General features: G+C 38.4%; 1 protein-coding gene across 5 annotated transcripts in view; it reads right to left on the bottom strand.

Moving 5' to 3' along the window:
- The window catches only part of LOC311628225 (disks large homolog 2), a gene marked incomplete at its 3' end in the record, with an annotated part of 1110130 nt that overhangs the window by 1035323 nt on the left and 56426 nt on the right, over positions 1–18381 (bottom strand). The window lies entirely within an intron of this gene.

Below are 18381 nucleotides of genomic sequence, written 5' to 3'. Positions count from 1 at the left end.
AGCAAACAAAGTTAATAAAAGTTTAATTTTTACCAAAAAAAAAAAAGACATTTAGGGTTTTCTTTGATTTCTCCTCTAATAATCCAGGCTTGGAGCCTCAAAATATTCAACTTATATAACCTTTGCATCTGGGTCATTTTTCTCTGCAGGTTTTATTCTTTTTTCTTCCTAAATCTTGAGTACTGCCATGCATTCCAAAGTTCCTGAAACCTTTGAGCTCTTAATTATGAGTTTAAAGATTCTCTGATAAAAGGAATATTCTGCTAATCCCTAGTAACCGTTTCTTTATAGAATGTCACAAGGTACAAATATTCTGCTTTTAAAAGGGTTATAATAAAATATCAAATGAATTATGATATTCAACCAAAAATATTCATTTTTCAACATCCTATAGAATAAAGCTCTAAAGAGACAGATATTAGGAGTAAGAGAAAAAAGCAGTGTGATAAATAGGGGGTGAGAACTTCATGTATTAAATAAAGAAACCCAAGTATTTGAATCTGCATGATGAATGAGGCGCTAATGCACAAAGCCAGTCACAGTGGCTATGATTTGTTGAGCTAGTCAGTTTCTTTTTTATTATGTTTTTAAACAGGGAAATCAAGGTGTTGCTTTTTTCAAGAGGGAAGTTACACAAAATAGTCTTTTTATTTGATATACCAGAGCTGGCGGGCAGTAAAATAGGAGAGCAATTCTTGTCTTTGGCCCGCTTGATGTTGGGGTTCCTTTGGGACGTCTGCAGTAGGGCCCCAAAGAAATGCTCTCCCCTGCAGCCCTGCTGCTGAGGCTCCCAGAGGAAACCCCAGAGCGACATAGAACCTGAGCTTCCAGAAACATGATCTCTGTACTCAGACCTGCTCTTAAGCTGCCCAGAAGTCCTAGGGAGTGACTCTAAGAGGATTCCCTTTCCCGCTCACCTTCTGACTATCTCAGCCACACTTTTTGAGTCCCTTATGTCATTTCCTCTCTCATGCCTTAATTTTTATGGTCCCATTTCCCTCCAGTTGACTGTCTACCTCTCTGGCTGTTCTTTCTCTTCTCTTTCAGACATTCTCTTCCTCCATAGGCATCACACAGAAACTCTTTCAGCTTCCAATAGATGCTTCATATGTGGGAATTTTAGGAATGTGTATGCCAGTGACTTGGAGTCCAAAATCTATTCATAGCCTGAGAATCCCATATATCTTTTCATAGATAGATATAAATATAGATATAGACATAGATATAGATCATAGATTAGATGATATAGATATAGATATAGATATAGATATAGATATAGATATAGATATAGATATAGATATAGATATAGATATAGATATAGATATAGATATAGATATAGATATAGATATAGATATAGATTTGGATATATATAGATATAGATATAGATATATATAGATAATGTACATGGAAGCTTTCTTCATAAATACATGCTGATCCCAGTGTTTAAAAGTTACATTATATTCTATTGTATATGTATCCTATAGTTAATAGCCATTATATTAATGGGTATTTAGGTTATTTTGAGTTTATGATATAACTAAAAAAAACATTGCAATAAACTTTCTTATAGATTTTAAAAAAATATATTTTTATTGATTTCAGAGAGTAAGGAAGAGGGACGGGGGAGAGAGAAAGAGAGAGAGAAAGAGAGAGAGAGAGAGAGAGAGAGAGAGAGAGAGAGAGAGAGAGAGAGAGAGAAACATCAATTATAAGAATAATTAATCAACTGCCTCCTGCATACCCAGCACTGGGGATTGAGACCATAACCTGGGCATGTGGCTGACTGGGAATTAAACCTTGACCTCCTGGTTCATAGGTCGACGCTCAACAATTGAGCAATGCCAGAACAATAGATATGTTCTGTGTATTTGTGGAAGTATATTTGCATGCTGGATCCCTATAAATAAAATTACTGAGTGAACGGACCTGTGATTTATGGAAAGTGATGGATATTATCAATATGCTTTCCAAAGGCTGTACCAATTTGCATGAAAGTAAACCTGATCTTGTCCTTTCTGAGTTATTTGACTTTGTTGACTTCTTCCTGCTTCTCAATGCCTTTTTATGGTCCCATTTCGCTCCAGTTGACTATCTATCTCTCTGGCTGCTCTTTCTGTTCTTTTTTCAGGCATTCTCTTCCTACATCCTCACCTTAAATTCTGGGCATTCTCAGGGCTCAGTCCTTTTCTTTTTGTCTATAGCCTCTCTGCAAAAAATTACATCCATACTTGTTCTTCCAGCTATGATTTTCATGTGCTGATGTGTCCAATATATCTAGTTCAGATCTGTCTTCTTTGCTCTAAGTTTGTATGTTATTGCTTTCTAAAATATGTTCCCTTAAACATTTCATAGGCAATTTGATTACAAAGGTGAAAAGCTGATCTCATTACCTTCCTCTTCATATTTGTTCTCTCTCCTATTTTGCCTGAGACAGTGGAAGCCACAATGATCCAAGTATTCTCCTGAGACAGTAACCTGTGTATTACTCTGGATTTCTTCCCTCAGCCCAGACATTTATTCAATAATCAATCATTGCTGAATCTATTTCTTCAATAACTCTGAGTTACCTCCCATTACTCTGTCATTATCTCTTATTGGACTATCATGAAGAAATAAATTTTTAAAAAGAAATAAAAAACCATACAAATGTCTCACTCGGGTTTTCATTAAGCCTATGACTCATTTTGGAAAGAAGTAACATGTTTGCAATATTTACTCTTCCAGGAATACAAAACATTTCTTCATCTTTCCAAATTGTTTATGCTACTTACTAATGATTTATTACTTCTTTCAAAATTATCTGGCCATCATATTGCTAGACTAACCCATCTTTTCCATGTCTTCCTTTTAAAACTCTTCTGCTATATATTAATCCAGTTTCACATATTTACATGGATATTCTTTTTAAAAAATATATTGTATTGATTTCAGAGAGGAAGGGAAAGGGAAAGAGTGATAGAAACATCAATGATGAGAATCATTGATCGGCTGCCTCCTGCACGTCCCCTACTGGGGATCAAGCCCACAACCCAGGCATGTGCCCTTGACCAGAATGGAACCCAGGAACCTTCAGTCTGAAGGCTGAGGTTCTATCCATTGATCCAAACCAGCTAAGGCTACATGGATATTCTTGATCCCCCAAAGTACTTCCAATACTTATGATCATTACATTGCTAGTAGCATTAAAACCTATTATTCATACTCATGACTCTTTGAGGTCTTAGAATATATGAAAAAATGAGAGGCTGGCCTGGCTCAGAGAGTTTTCAGCTTTCATGGTGTATTCCAGGATCATGGAAGCAAGATGATAGATGTCTCCAGTTCAGCTCACAAGATTATCTTTCCTCACAATACAGCTAACGCTAAGTCAGAAAAATCCTTTCTCCCACTTAAGAAAAACTATAATGCCTTATAAGCTACCAGTTTCTATCATATCAATATGACCCATAGCCTGTTATCTAATACCAACAGCCCCATCTGATTCTAGATTCCAACCACCTATGGCCATCTCAAGCACTGAGAGACTTCCCAGGAGACAAAAGAGTGACCTTTGCCCTCACTATAGATATTCTTATAGATACCAAAAGGTTTTCTGGATCTGGGCTTTACAAAACATCTTGACATCAAGATTCACACTGAATATCTTCCTCTGTAATAGAATATGAATGCATCTAGAATCACACAACTACTACAAATCAGGAAGAAGAGAACATTTTTCTAAGACAAAATAGAGTTTAACCCTGGAGGGTGGTTCTTTTTAATAGATATGCCAATAAAAGTAAAAATAATCATCATCATTTTTTAGTACTTAATGACCAAACGAAGTCTATTGGCATTATTTCATTTAAACTTTTTAACTACCCTATGATATCATGTTTATTATTAGCCATTTTATAGTGAAGAAACTGAACCTTAAGAGATAAGGTGACTCACCCAATGTCTCAGAGTTAGCAAGTGGAAGAACCTGATGTAAAGCCAGGCATTCTGAACCAAGAGTCAGTGTGTTTAACCAGATAGTGCAAAACAATAATGAACTATCATAGAATACAACCATGGATTTTCAATAACCAATGCTGATGGAATCCCGACCTGGAATACAGGAGGAAATCCAGAGCAAATATAATTCTAACTGAAGGCCCTTTCAAAAAGTTCTATCTTATATTCAATTGAAATGAGCATCTTGGTAGCTTTCACTGCCCACTTGCAATCTTTGAAATCCAGAGGCCAAGGTCAAAGTTTCCTTATGATCAACTCTTCAAGGGAAGGGAATGTGGATCATTTATCTTTATATCCACCCCATACAGGATCTAAAGCATAAGTGGCTATTCATAAACATTTGTTTGCTTAACAATTTGAGAAGAGCCTATCATAGATCACTTTCCCAAGGGAGTTATATGTCACTTGCTACCTGTGCAACCTTTACCAAGTTATGTCACCTCTCTGATCTTTAGTGCCTCGCCTATGATCAGTAACGAAATAGTATCTGTCTCAAAGGGTCATTAGGATAATCTAACCAAATAATTAAGGTACAAAATAAGGTTGTCCCATAGTCACCATTCAACAGGCCCTGACTTTTTACCATTATTCTTACCTCTACAAAAGGACTTGCTAGTTTGTTTTGTTTTTTGTTTTTGGGTTTTTTGTTTTTTTGTGTTTTTTTTTTTAAATAATATTTGTTTATTTGCTTTCCTCTCTTGCTGGCTGGTGAATCCAAGGTCAAAGCCTGAATCTTCCTTATTTTTTGTACTTGGCATGAAGGAAATATTGCTTGGATCAAAAGCTGCCTGGCATCAACCTCTTGCTTCATCACATTTGTTCCTTTACTACAGGAGTTTATGCTGGCAGGAAGTTAAGAGGGAGTAATTTGCTTCTGCACTTCTCTCAGGCCTCCCAGGTAGTTTTGGGCTCTAGCCCACTTTCTATCACTCTCTTCCCCATTTCCCATCCTCAGCAGATCACCTATGTGATTTTCCTATCTCAATTCCTTATAAAAGCTCTATGAGCTGGAATCAGTTTGGCTCAGTGGATAGAGTGTTGGCCTGCGGACTGAAAGGTCCCAGTTTGATTCCAGTCAAGGGCATGTACCTTGGTTGTGGGCACATCCCCGGTAGGGGGTGTGCAGGAGGCAGCTGATTGATGTTTCTCTCTCATCGATGTTTCTAACTATCTCTCTCTCTCCTCTCTGTAAAAAAATCAATAAAATATATTTTTTTAAAAAACTCAATGATTTTACTATCCCAATTCCCTATCAAAGCAGCCTCCATTATGTAGAAGTATATCTAAAGTTTCAGAGCCTTTCCAAATTTCTGTTTTTGTTCCTGCAAGTTCATTTGTAACATATAGACAAAATGCATGATTAGACTTACTTCCCAGAAATATTGAAATGCTGGCCAGCTAAATTTGCTCTAGAAAGGTTCTATTCTGCCCTGTGCATTACACCCACTATGGAAGGATTTGCAGGGTGAAGTAACCCATCCTATTCCCTCCCACTGCTTTTCATCTCATATTTTATAAGAAATGGAAACAGAAAGAGAATATAACCTATGATCTAGGGTGACTTCATTTTTATAAAAAATGGCAAAAGCCTTAGGAAGACAGAAACATGTTCTGACTTTATACATTTTAATGTTGAGTAGTCAACTTGGTGGTTCTATGTGGGGACAAAATTATTCATCTAATAGCACAAATAATCCTCAACCTCCTTTGAGCCAAGCATTGAAATTTTCTGTTATCTTGAATGTTTTACTAGCAAACAGAGCATAAAATGAAATTCATGGGCCACTGCATGCTGTTTCTTAAGCAAAAAAAAAAAAAAAAAAAAAAAAAAAAAAAACTAAACCAAAGTGAAAAGGAATATTCAGAGGAAAAGGCCCAGGTTTGGAGAGAGGAACATACTCCGGGAACAGAGCAGCAGGATTTGGAGCCGGAAGATCTGGATGTGACTTATAGTTTTGTCACTTCATTATGTGACCTCAGGCAAGTCACAATCTACTCTCTTTATGCTCATCTGTACAACGACAACAAAAGCTACTTTGTTTCCTTTATGAGGTAGTTCTGAGAATTAGGTGTATATAAAATTATTGCAAATGGCCAGAAATTATGCAAATGCTACTTTTAATTTCTATCTGGGACCTTGTAGTCCACCCAGGAGAATGCTTCATTTGCTAGTGCTTAAGTAATGGCACTTTGCCAGTTCATTTCCATTCCCTGAAACAACCAACTTTCCAGCACAATATTGATCTGGGCCTCAGAGAAGAAAGCAAGACTAATTTATTCATGACTTGATAACTAAAAAAACCAAACACGTGTTACCTCCGGTCAATTTTCACCATGCACAAGAAAGGCGAAGAGACACACTTAACAAATCTCACTGTGGCACACACCCATGCCTGGAGAGCAATGCCGGCCTACAAAGTGAGGGTTGTTGTTCCATATGGCATGCATCAATGGGCTACAATCAGGATACATTCAGTTCCAATTAATCTGTCAGTAGCAAAGGAACTCTTTCATGTGTGTAATCAATGCAGCCCTCCTAAAGTATTTGGAAATAGATCCAACATCCGCTCAATTCTCTACAAAGACATTGCTAGACTCATTCAAAATACGGAGTAGAACCAGAATCACCTTAAAACTTGGTTAAAAGGTCAATCAATACATACAAAATGTGAGTAGGTAAAACAATATAAAACACAGAAAGTTCAGAAAAACAGAAAAATACTTTTGCATACTTAGAATATAATTGAGAGTGGTGGAAAGAAAATATGTTAAATATGGGGTAGCAAAGAGAAGAGAGAACTCTGGATTAGATATCAGAAATCTAACATCCTGCTTCAAATTGTATTTGGGATCATAGAAAAATCTCTTCACTTGGCTGTGATCCATTTCTTTAACTATGAAATAGAGTAGTTGAATATAAGTAATCTAAAGCATAATGAAACACATGGACCAGGGTTCAAATCTCAGTTCTACTAGCAAACAATTAACTCAGGAAAACTACAAATATTTTAGACCCTTAGTCTCTTCATCTATTAAGTGGAAATAAGATTAGCCCCTCCAAAATATTATTTTAGGAATTGGATAAAATGCATTTAATACACTTGGAGCATTGTACCTGGAGTACTTGAACCATTTTAATTATCTGCCCAAGAGTCAATGTCTATGTTTACCACATTAGGAACAATCCAAGCTACGAGTTTTGCTTATAGTAATTGTTATTTATTGGGCACCGACTCTGAGTCAGGTATTGTGTTTTCCTTTCATCTCAAGAGCTATTATTGTCCCCATTTTATATGTGGTAAAACTGAAGGCCAGAGGAATTAAGAATTATTCCCAGGGTTATGCAGCTAATAAAGACTAAGGAAGATATTAAAAAACCAGGTTTGACTGCCTCAAGTATATGTCATAGTCCTTTTACAGGTGGGACTTTAATAATAACTTTAAAAAAATATGTATTTTTAACTAATGGCAAGAAAGTATACAAAACGAATGTTTCAGAGCCCTGCAGATTGCTGAGCTCACTGAACAACGTGTGGGGTTCCAAGCAAAGGCAAATGGTAGACTGATGCAATGACTGGACAGAAATGCTCTAAGGAGCCCCAGAAAGGAGCAAAAGCCACAGCCATGGTAGTGGCCAGCCTGGCTCCCTGCTGTTGCAGCACTCTTCCTATGAGAGCAGTCACATGGTCTACATGTCATGCTTAGCTCAATTGTAGGCTCTGGTTTTAATACCAGTCCCAATCAGAATTTAATGTGATTGCCTTTGGCCGGTGTGGCTCAGTTGGTTGGAATAACATTTCATGTACTGAAAGATTATGGGTTTAATTCCCAATCAGGGAACATGCCCAGGTTGTGGTTTGATCCCCTTTTGTGGTGCATACAGTAGGCAAGAGATCGATGTTTCTCTATCTCCCTCTCTCTCTAAAAATCAATAAAAACATATCCTTGCTGAGGATTTAAAAATATATAATGTGGTTGTCCATTGACCCAGCATTGTAGTAGAGGCTTCTAATTATCCTCTAATAGACACTCATTCCTCATTCCTTAGAGGATCCCTCAGTTTTTAATTGGTCACAGGGCTCATAACCTTCTACAATAATTATCACAGTTCCCAGGCTCCTTGCCAGGTAAGAATGGCTATCTGACTTAGTTTTAAACAAAGCAATATAAGTAGACTTGTTCTGTGTAGAAACTATTCTTAAATGGGGGGCAGGAATGAGTAGCTTCTTCACTTCCTTCTTCCATCCTTCCTCCTTTCTACCAAGGAGGAGAACCATCATGATTAAATATAGACATGATGGTTGAATATTGACCTACCATCTTGGGTAGGAGATTGGTTTCTTATGTTGAGATTGGTTGGACAATTATATAGAAGGATCCTGGGTCCCTGAACACCATGCTGCTATCATCCTTGATTAGACTATTTATTTCTAGGTTTCATTTACATAAGATAAAAAGAAACTTCTTTTATTTCAAGATTGCTGTCACTCACAAGCAAATTTAATTCTAACTGACACAGTATCAAGTCCATTTGAGGGTAGCTTCAATTCTTACTTTATCAGGGTGGGTTTTGTCTTACTGTTGCAATATCTGTTTTCTTTGAAGTCCTATCTGTCCCTTGACCCTGGACCTAAGGAATGGTTCTGTAATCTGCTCCTCATTCCCCACTGGATCTCCTATAATGCCTTCCAAGACTACTTTTCAGCTTATTTTAGGTCTGGACTAAGATGCCATCTCTCTCTTTTTTTTTAAAATATATTTTATTGATTTTTCAGAGAGAGGGATAGAGAGTTAGAAACATTGGTGAGAGAATCATCGACCAGCTGCCTCTTCACACCCCCCACTGGGGATGTGCCTGCAACCACGGTACATGCCCTTGACTGGAATTGAACCTGGAACCTTTCAGTCCACAAGCCGACACTCTATCCACTGAGCCAAACTAGTTTTGGCTAAGATGCCATCCTCTTAATGTAACCATTGGTACAAATAAACTTCTGGATGCAGCATCTTTTGTTCTTTTTTTTGATATCTAGATATGCCCATTTCTAGAAGTGTTATCAGTCCTTTAGGGATAAATAATGCTTTTGTGACTGTATGAAGAAGGAACACATACAGATACACCCAGATCTCAAAGATGTGATGAATAATAAATGTGAAATCACCTAAATTAGTTTATAACTGTCATTCCTTTTCCCAGTTTCTGGTCCTTGGTATTCTCTGGACATTCGTTTTCAACAATGCATCTGTGAAGAATTTAAGCCAACTCTGTGAGGGCACACAGTGCACATTAAACCATTCTCCCTTCTGACAGCAACTGCCACTTTGGAAATTCCCCAAACAATCCTCAGTTGAGATAATTTATTGGAAGGAGTTAGGGAACTCACTGTAAACTGTTATATTCATAAACTTGGTTTATTACAGAGAAAGTATAGAGATTAATATCAGCCAAGGAAAGAAGCCCATAAAGCAGAGACCAGAAAAGGCATCAAGCATGGAGCTTTATTGAATCATGGATGTATTACTCTCCTAGAATTGATGTGTGACAATATGCACAGATTATTGCCAACCAAAAAGCTCACCTGAGACTCAGTGCTCAGAGTTCCATTAGGGGTCAATTCTGGAAGTGGAACTGATACCTCATGGTCCAAAACATTCATCACAAATCTCATTGTTAGACTGTCCAGTGTCCAAAGCCCCGGACAAACAAAAACACTCTTATGAGACATAGAATGTTAAGGGTCTAGAGATTAACTACCAGACACCGAAGGTAAAGCCTGGACTTGTCTTTGGATAAGATTAAATTCTGGACTCTACAGCATCCTTCTCTAATCCCGGGATCCTGAGTTTGACATTTACAACTTCATTGTTTCTCTGAGCACCCTGATACCCCATTCACTCTGTGTAAACATTCTAGTGTGATATAGTTGGTGCTATTTTCAGCATCTGTACTATCATAGTGGAGTGTATTATATCCAGATGGCATCCTCAGGCCTGGTATGATACCTCTGTAAAGTATTAATAAGGAAGTAATATGATGACGGGCAGACCAAGCTGACCCAGAATAGAAATACTATGACTTGAGGCAAATAGGCAGAAGGCTGTTTTTGTTGAGGTGTAAAGAAAACATTCCTGGCTTTGAACCGGACTATGATAAAATATTCTGTTAGAGAAGGAAAAATCTACATCCCACACTAGCTTTTTGATTATTCTTTTTCACATAAAATTCATTTTCATCAGCTGCATTGACTATGAAGAGATATATAAATATGCGCATTGTCCCAAGCAAAGGGAAATATACCACAGATACGCATCTTATTCTTTCTGACAAGGGCAAGGTGACTGAGTAGGCCTGTTTCTATCTCTTCCTGAATTTATGATTTAATTGAAACTGGGCCATAAAATGTTTCACCGCATGCTATAAATAAACTCTTTGGCATGGAGAACTCAAATTAACTTCAAGTTGTACATTTTTATAAAGAATACATTACAGTTTAATGTGGGAGTGGGAGGACCTACATCAATCCAAGCCATGATGATTAAAGTTAGTCTGCACCATTTTCCTGGGTCCCCAGATGAATCATAAAATAAAGTTTAATGACATTGCTACCCTATACACTCCCAAACTCAAGTTACTACAGATAAGGCCACTTAGATTGTCTGTGTACAGAAAGCAATATCCACATCCAAGGCTTATGTGTAATTATGCCCTTGTAGGTAGCATTTTTCCCCCCCTGCATGTTCTACAGATGTTGTGAACAGGTTTCCTGGCTTGAGGGCCCTTGAATAACAATGAATGGTTTTATTTATTTTTTTCTTAGAACATCAGAAGCATTTACTCAGATAATGGAGAAGAATAAATTACATTACAAATGTAGCAATAGAATTTAGAGAGAGGATCAGATGCAAAGCCAGGAATTCCTGGGTTCTACCTTTGACTTAACCTGCATATGATATGAGGACTCCTTTCATCATCTGAACCTCAGTTTCTTCTCACATAAAATTGAAATAGAACTGATTCCTACCTCAGTAGAAAATTATAAATTGATTTATAAATGTGCCTTGGAATGACAGAGTTCCATAAAAACATTAATTTCTATTATGTGTACTTTTTAGTGTAAATTTATCACCACTTAGAAGCCTGGGATACAAAAATGAATAAGACATGATCCTTCCCTGTGAGGTGCTCATAATTGCATGTATAAAGTGTCATCATTGTGTGTGTGTGTGTGTGTGTGTGTGTGTGTGTGTGTGTTTGAGAGAGAAAGAGAGATCTATTTAAGTTTAAAGAATCTAGAAACCATTTGTCAACACTGAGTATAGCCCTTAATCATTGAAGGTGTTCAATATAAATGTACACATATATTGATTATTTAATGGAAATCCAGAGATTTCTCATCTCAAGTTTGCTTAAAGGAAGAAGTGTAAGACATTTTGAATCAAGTTAAGGAGAAAGGGAGTACAATCTTACTGAAACCAAAATCTCGTCTCTACTTCATTTTTATTTTAGGGGGTGTAATTTTTTCCCTCTACAATTTCTCAATTTAGACAAGGGTTCGATTGTGGTAGGGAACCATCAATGGAAACACATGTGATATGATAACAGGGACTTAGAGGGCCACTTCTCCTCAAGCCATCTCCCGGCCTCCATAGCATTTATTCAGATGTCAATATCAGGTTATCCATCCTTCCTGTCAATTTCTCTATAAATCTCTTTTCAAAAGCAGTCACTTCTGAGAAGACATGAATTTGCCTAGGAGGTCCTGTTCAGATCTCTTCGGTCTGACAACTGAGAAAATATAAAGCCATGAATTTTACTCTTAACAAACCGGTGTGTTTCCTGAGCTAGCCAGCTAAAATTCAGTCCTGAGAGGTCAGATGACAACATCACCTCTTCTTGTTTCCTAGCTAGCTAACAAGATCACCTTCAGGACATAGACCATTTTCCTTTTAATTTCTGGAAAGTACCTTTTCCTCAGTATACCCTTTCCCAAACTTTATCTTCTTCTCCCCTTTGAAAATCACCTCAGATATTACCTATCCCAGGGGACCTCATCACCTCCTCCCTTTCCCTCCCTTCCCCAACTCTACACCAGGTCAGAGGTCAATGTCTTGGGATTGAGAGCAAACTCTGATTATCTCAAACAAATTAGATTCTATTCTAACAGTCTATTAATAGGATAACTTGGAAGGCAGGTACCATATCTTATTCTTTTGTGTTTCTACAAAGTAGATATAAGAACACAGCAACTATTTGTTGAATAAGTAGGTGAATGAATAGGGCAAGAATAAAGAGTGCTATTTATTTGCTATTTCTCCCATTCTCCCCACCCCTCTATGTCTTATTTGTCAGGAACTATCCTGATTTATAACTATTGGCCCCACATACTCATGTCTCCTTTCACTGCCCATAAAGAACTGTTTTGGATAAGAAATTGTTTAGTTACCCCATTTATTCCTTTTTAAAAAAAGTAACATACTTTTAATAAGTAAAACATGTTGCAGAATTTTTTCCATTCCATTTGGAAGAATAGGTCTATTAAATGCACAAAATCAAAGGTGTTACTATAAAAAGCAGTTATTACAAAAGGGATATAATACAAACATAAATGTTCACTTTTAGTGAATGGGTGAATTTACTTAATCTCAAAGTCAGAACTTTATGTTGGTATATTATAACTTGGGAGGAAGGCCCAATACATATTTGCTTTCTCTTTTTTTTAATTTGTGATGCTAAAAAATAGAAATTAGGACATAATTTATATACCATAAAATGTACTCTTGAATACATACTAATGCCTTTAATATCTTCACAGTACCCATTTATTCCTGAACCCTGGGGAAGCCCCTATATCTGGATTCTGAGGTTCTCCCATCCCTAGATCCAAGTTCCCATATGTAGTCTGGATCCTCCTGCTGACATCAGAGGAGTCTCCTTCACTTCAGTAGATTCTACTCCTCTTATTTTCCCTCTTCTACTCTACCCTATTTACTTCAAGAGGCCTGCATAGGTCTCGCCCCCAGATTTTATATCCCAAGTCACAACTACAGAGCTCATGTTTTGAAGTCCCAAATTTCCTTTGCTGACAACCAAAATTTAGCTTTTTAATCTAAAAGTAAAGTTACAGTCAGAATAACAAAGACTCTTTTATTCTTAAGAACCTTCCTTCCTCTGGAGATAAAAAAACCTCATCACCTCCTCCCTTTCCCTCCCTTAGCCACATTTCTATGAAATATCATCTTAACATTTTTCAAATGGTCCTTTTTATTCTATGCTTATGTGTGCACATAATCATAATTTAGTGCCAACTATTAACTGTCAATGAGATTTGTGTACATAGAGTCTCATTTAAAAGGAGGTTCAATTCCAAGCCTCCTCCTCAAAATTCTCTATAAAAAAATAAAAATAAAAATAAAAAACAGAAAACCAAGCCTGAAATTATTTACTCACTACAGTTGCAAATTCTATCTATTTCAAATGGCTTGATTATAAATCCATGGGATATAATGAAAATGACACTGCCTCTAAGTTAGCAAGTACAATTATAATTAATAGGAGACAATGATAAAGGTTCATAGTTCTTTGAAAACAATAGGTTAAGAGAACCAAAATGGTGGTGTAGACAAATGCCTATACTTATTGCCTCCCACAACCACATCAAAATTACAACTAAAATACAGAAAAACCATCATCCAGAAGCACTAGAAAGCTGGCTGAATGGAAGTCCTACAACTAGCGAAGAACTGAATTTACATGCTCCTGCTTCCTCTGAACTCCAGTGCCAGGCAAGGCTCTGGGGGACCCAGACACATATGGGGAGAAATTGGACTGTCTGGCATCAGGGCAGGAACTTGGGGGGCGGCTTTCTCCTAGAGAGAGATGAATTTAGCAGACATTGTTCCTACACTATTCAAAGGGCTGTCTGGTAGCCATTTCTGATTGCTCCATCTGGGTGATTCCCTAGACCCCTCCCTCCCCCCAAATCCAATTTACAACCTCACCCAAGCTGTATGCAGTTACTTTTGCATATGAATGGCCTGTCCTTGCTCAGCCTAAAATCTGTCAAACAAGCTGCACCTGGGTCAGGGAACCTCAAACCTATCAATAAAAGACTCAAGACCAGGCACCAGCACTAGACTGCCTTACTTCATAACTGGACCTCATCTGGGCACTGCCAAACCTGATACAAAGAGAAGGAATCTGCAGATCTCTCTGTAGCTCCTGCTGGGTGGCTCCAGGCAGTAGCTGACTTTGCACCTCCCTGGAGACCCTAGAGCCAGTATACTCAGTGGTTAGTATCAGACCATACCAGATTACAACTCTACACATCCATGACACATACAAGGGGCAGACTCAGGGAGAACCAAACACCCACTGAAGCAAGTCCTGCTCCATAAGGGTGTCTCCTACACAATAGCTCTCCCACTGTAATTGCATGTGGTCTCCACAGCCAATTGGCCTGGAGGTCAATTTCTCCCAGTGACACCAATAGCAATAAAGGCTCACCTACAACAAGACTATGCACATAGCCCACAAAGGGGTGCACTTAGGATGTCCACCTCAAGTTAATGGGGAGGTTAAGCCACTGGGTCCTATGGGACATCTACTACACAAGGCCACTCTATCAACTAAAGGAGACTTAGAAGCTTTACCTAATATATAGAAACAAACACAGGGAAGCAGCCAAAGTGCAGAGACAAAGAAACATGTCACAAATAAAAGAAATGGAAGGATACAAACTACTGGATATAGAGTTCAAAACCACAGTTATAAGGTAACTCAAGAATCTCCTAGAAATCTCCAATGGACTTAGTGAGACTTTCAATGATCTTAGTGAGAATGCCAATAGAAAGAAAAAAAAAAAAAAAAAAGGAAAAGTATCAGTGAGAAATTAAGTATACACTGACTGAAATAAAGAATAGTATGCAAGAATTTAATAGTAGACTAGAGGGCCTGAGAATCAAACAATTTGAAATATGAGGAAGCAAAAAAAAACACCCAACCAGAAGAGCAAAAAGAAAAAAAAATAATTCAAAAATATGGAACAGACTGACAATTCTCAGAGAGAAGGGGGTGTAAGGGTGGGAAGAGATGAAGCAAAGATCTTATATGCATGTATGCATTACCTAAGGACACAGACAATAGGGTGATGAAGGCCTGGGGTGGCATGGGAAGTGGGTGGAGGGGAGCTATGATGGGAGGGGAAAAAGGGACATCTGTAATAATCTCAACAATAAAGGTTAAAAAAAAAAAGAAAAATAAAGGTCAAGATATCAATTATAGAGGTAATGTAAACTCTTTTATTCCCTATTTATAATTCAAATCCACATTTAAAATTGCCACCATTAACACATATTGTAGCATGTGGTAAAAGGCCTCAGCTTTGAGATTTCAGGGGATTGACTCATAAAACAAAGAACAGAAAACCAGGCAGAAGATATGGGAGGTAGGGCACTGTGGACCTAAAATCTTAGAGTATGTCCAGAAAATTAGGATTGATTTCTACATCTGTTCTGGCCTTTGAATTTCTTTCTAACTTATTTCCCACCATACTTCTCTTTCCCCACAAGCACTCTACATGATACTATGATGATGCTGTTATCCATTAATTCTAGTAGACTATATTATTGTTTTCAATTATTATTACTCACCCATTGCCCTTTCATTTGGACATTATATATCCTACCCTTTGATTTTGGGTTTGGCTATATAGTATGCTTTGATCAATAGAATATGAGTAGATCACACAGATGCTATATGTTAGCAGAAGCTGAGAGAAGATTCTGCCAATACTCTTGTTTTTACACTCTGCCATAAGAACAGCATGTATCAGCTAGAGACCTTTCTTTAGCTTCAGTTCTAGGATGAGAGGACAGCGGGGAGGAGACCCTCAGCTAGAGAGCAGCCATAGTGACTCTCAGCCTATAGGAAATGTGAGTGAAGAATAAAAAGCTGTTTTTATTGATCACTAAGATGTGTTTGTTATCACAGTAGACTTATCTGGTGATAAAGATTATAGATAACATTGTTGGAGCTTGAAGATATGCCAGACACTATTTTAAGTGCTATGTATATGTTTCTGTAAGGGTGTTGAATGAGATTAACATTTCAAATCAATAGGCTGAGTAGAGCAGGTTGCCTTCATTACTTGAGTAAGCCTCATCCATTAGTGGAAGGCCTGAATAGAACAAAAACCTGGCCCTTCCCCAAGTAGAAAGAATTCTCCTATCTGATGGCCTTTAAACTAAGACAGTGGCTCTTCCTGGTTTTACAGCAACTTCTGATCTTTGGATTCAAACAGGGACATTGGGTCTGCAGATTTTATTTTTTTTATTTTTTTTTTTTTAACTTTTTATTTTTTTTATTTTTTATTTTTTTATTTATTTTTTTTTAAATAAGTTTTTATTTTTCATATTATTACAAATGTTCCTTCCCCCCCCCCCCACCATTGCTCTCCTCCACCAGGTTCCCACCCCACCCTCTGCCCTTTCCCCTCTCCCCATTGTCCTCATCCATAGGTGCACAGTTTATGTTCAGTCTCTTCCCACGCCCCCCTCTCCCCTTTTCCCCAAGAATCGTCAGTTCACTCCCCTTCCATACCTCTGATTCTATTATATTCAACAGTTAATATTGTTCATCAGATTTTTTTAATTTCCTTGGTTTTTAGATTCACTTGTTGATAATTACGTATTTGTTGTTCATAATTTTTATCTTTGTTTACTTTCTCTTCTGAAAGAACCCCCTTCAGCAATTCATATAATTCTGGTTTGGTGGTGATGAACTCCTTTAGCTTTTTTTTATTAGTGAAGCTCTTTATCTGGCCTTCGATTCTGAGTGATAGCTTCGCCGGGTAGCTTATTTTTGGCTGTAGGTTCTTGCTATTCATCACCTTGTATATTTCTTGCCATTCCCTTCTGGCCTGCATGGTTTCTGTTGAGAAGTCAGCTGACAATCGTATAGGTGCTCCTTTATAAGTTACTACCTTCTTTGCTCTTGCTTCTTTTAATATTCTCTCTTTATCTTTTGCTCTTGGAATTTTAATAATGATGTGTCTCGGTGTGGTCCTCTTTGGATTCCTTTTGTTTGGAGTTCTGTGCGCTTCCTGGACTTGTAAGTCAAATTCTTTCACCAGGTGGGGGAAGTTTTCTGTCACTATTTCTTTCAGTATGTTTTCGATATCTTGCTCTCTCTCATCTTCTGGAACCCCCATAATTCTGATGTTGGTTCGCTTGAAGTTGTCCCAGAGGTTTCTTACATTATCTTCAATTTTCTGGATTCTTTTGCCTTCTAGCTTCTGTGGAGGAGTGTCTTCTGGCTCTTTATGTTCCAAATCTTTGACTTGATTCTTGCGATCTTCCCTTCTGTTTTTAGGACTCTGTAGAATATTTTTTATTTCAGACAATGTATTTTTTATTTCTTGTTGTTCCCTTATCATTTCTTGATGGTCTCTTTTCATATCCTCATAGGCCTTATCCATCTTTTCTAGGAAATTCTTGAAAAACCTTATAAGCGTAGATTTGAACTCTATATCCAGACGCTTTTTGTCCTCCATTTCTTTCGTTTGTGATCTATTTTGTTGTCGCATTTCGCAGTTACAGATGGGGCGGGGTTTCAGGGTGGAGCCTGCAGCTTTGGCTTCCGTCAGCCCCGCCCTATGCGGGTCCTTCAGTGCTCGCTGCCGGCGCCTCTGAGAGAAAGGTGCCCTCGATTTTCGCCTGCTGCCAAACAGTCTATGCTCTCCCACAATGAGCCCGGTATTGGGGTTCAGTTCAGTTGGAAGTGGAGTTGGAGGTGGCGTTCACAGCAGTCTGGAGCCCCAGTCTCCTTCCCGTCAGGGCAATCCCGCGGCACAGCCGACCGTCCCTTCTCTGGGGGCAGTGTGCGCGCCTCCGGGACCTCCTTTCTCCGCTACCCCGGGGTTCCGACTTACAGCCCAGCTCCCTATGGCTGAGCCTGAGTCCCCGGGGTCTGGCCCAGAACGGGGGTTCAGAGCAGTCAGGGGCCCAGCACAGTCGGAGTTTTATCTCCTTTCCGCTAGGGAACGCCCGCCAGGCACTCGGCCTCCCTCCTCTCCAGCTCCGTCCTCTTCTCGCGCGCCGCGTGTCTCCGTACCTTAGGCTTTTACAGCTCCTCCGTGCTTCCTTCTGGTTTTCTCCTTGCTTCTTGTTGTAGGATTTCCAGTCAGTCGACTTTCCTGTAGTTCTGGGTAATGTCCATTTTATATTTTAGTTGTATTTTATTAAAATTGTTGTGTGCGGCTGCGGCTAGTTGCCTACCCGAGCAGCCATCTTGGATTCTCCCGGGTCTGCAGATTTTAGACTTGCCAGCCTCTGTAATCATGCAAGCCAATCCCTTACAATGTACACAGAAAGATAATAGGCAGATAG

The sequence above is a fragment of the Pipistrellus hanaki genome (genome assembly GCF_964339955.1).
Source record: "Pipistrellus hanaki genome assembly, chromosome: 9".
Lineage (NCBI taxonomy): Eukaryota > Metazoa > Chordata > Mammalia > Chiroptera > Vespertilionidae > Pipistrellus > Pipistrellus hanaki.
This window is presented reverse-complemented; position numbering and strand designations above follow the sequence as displayed.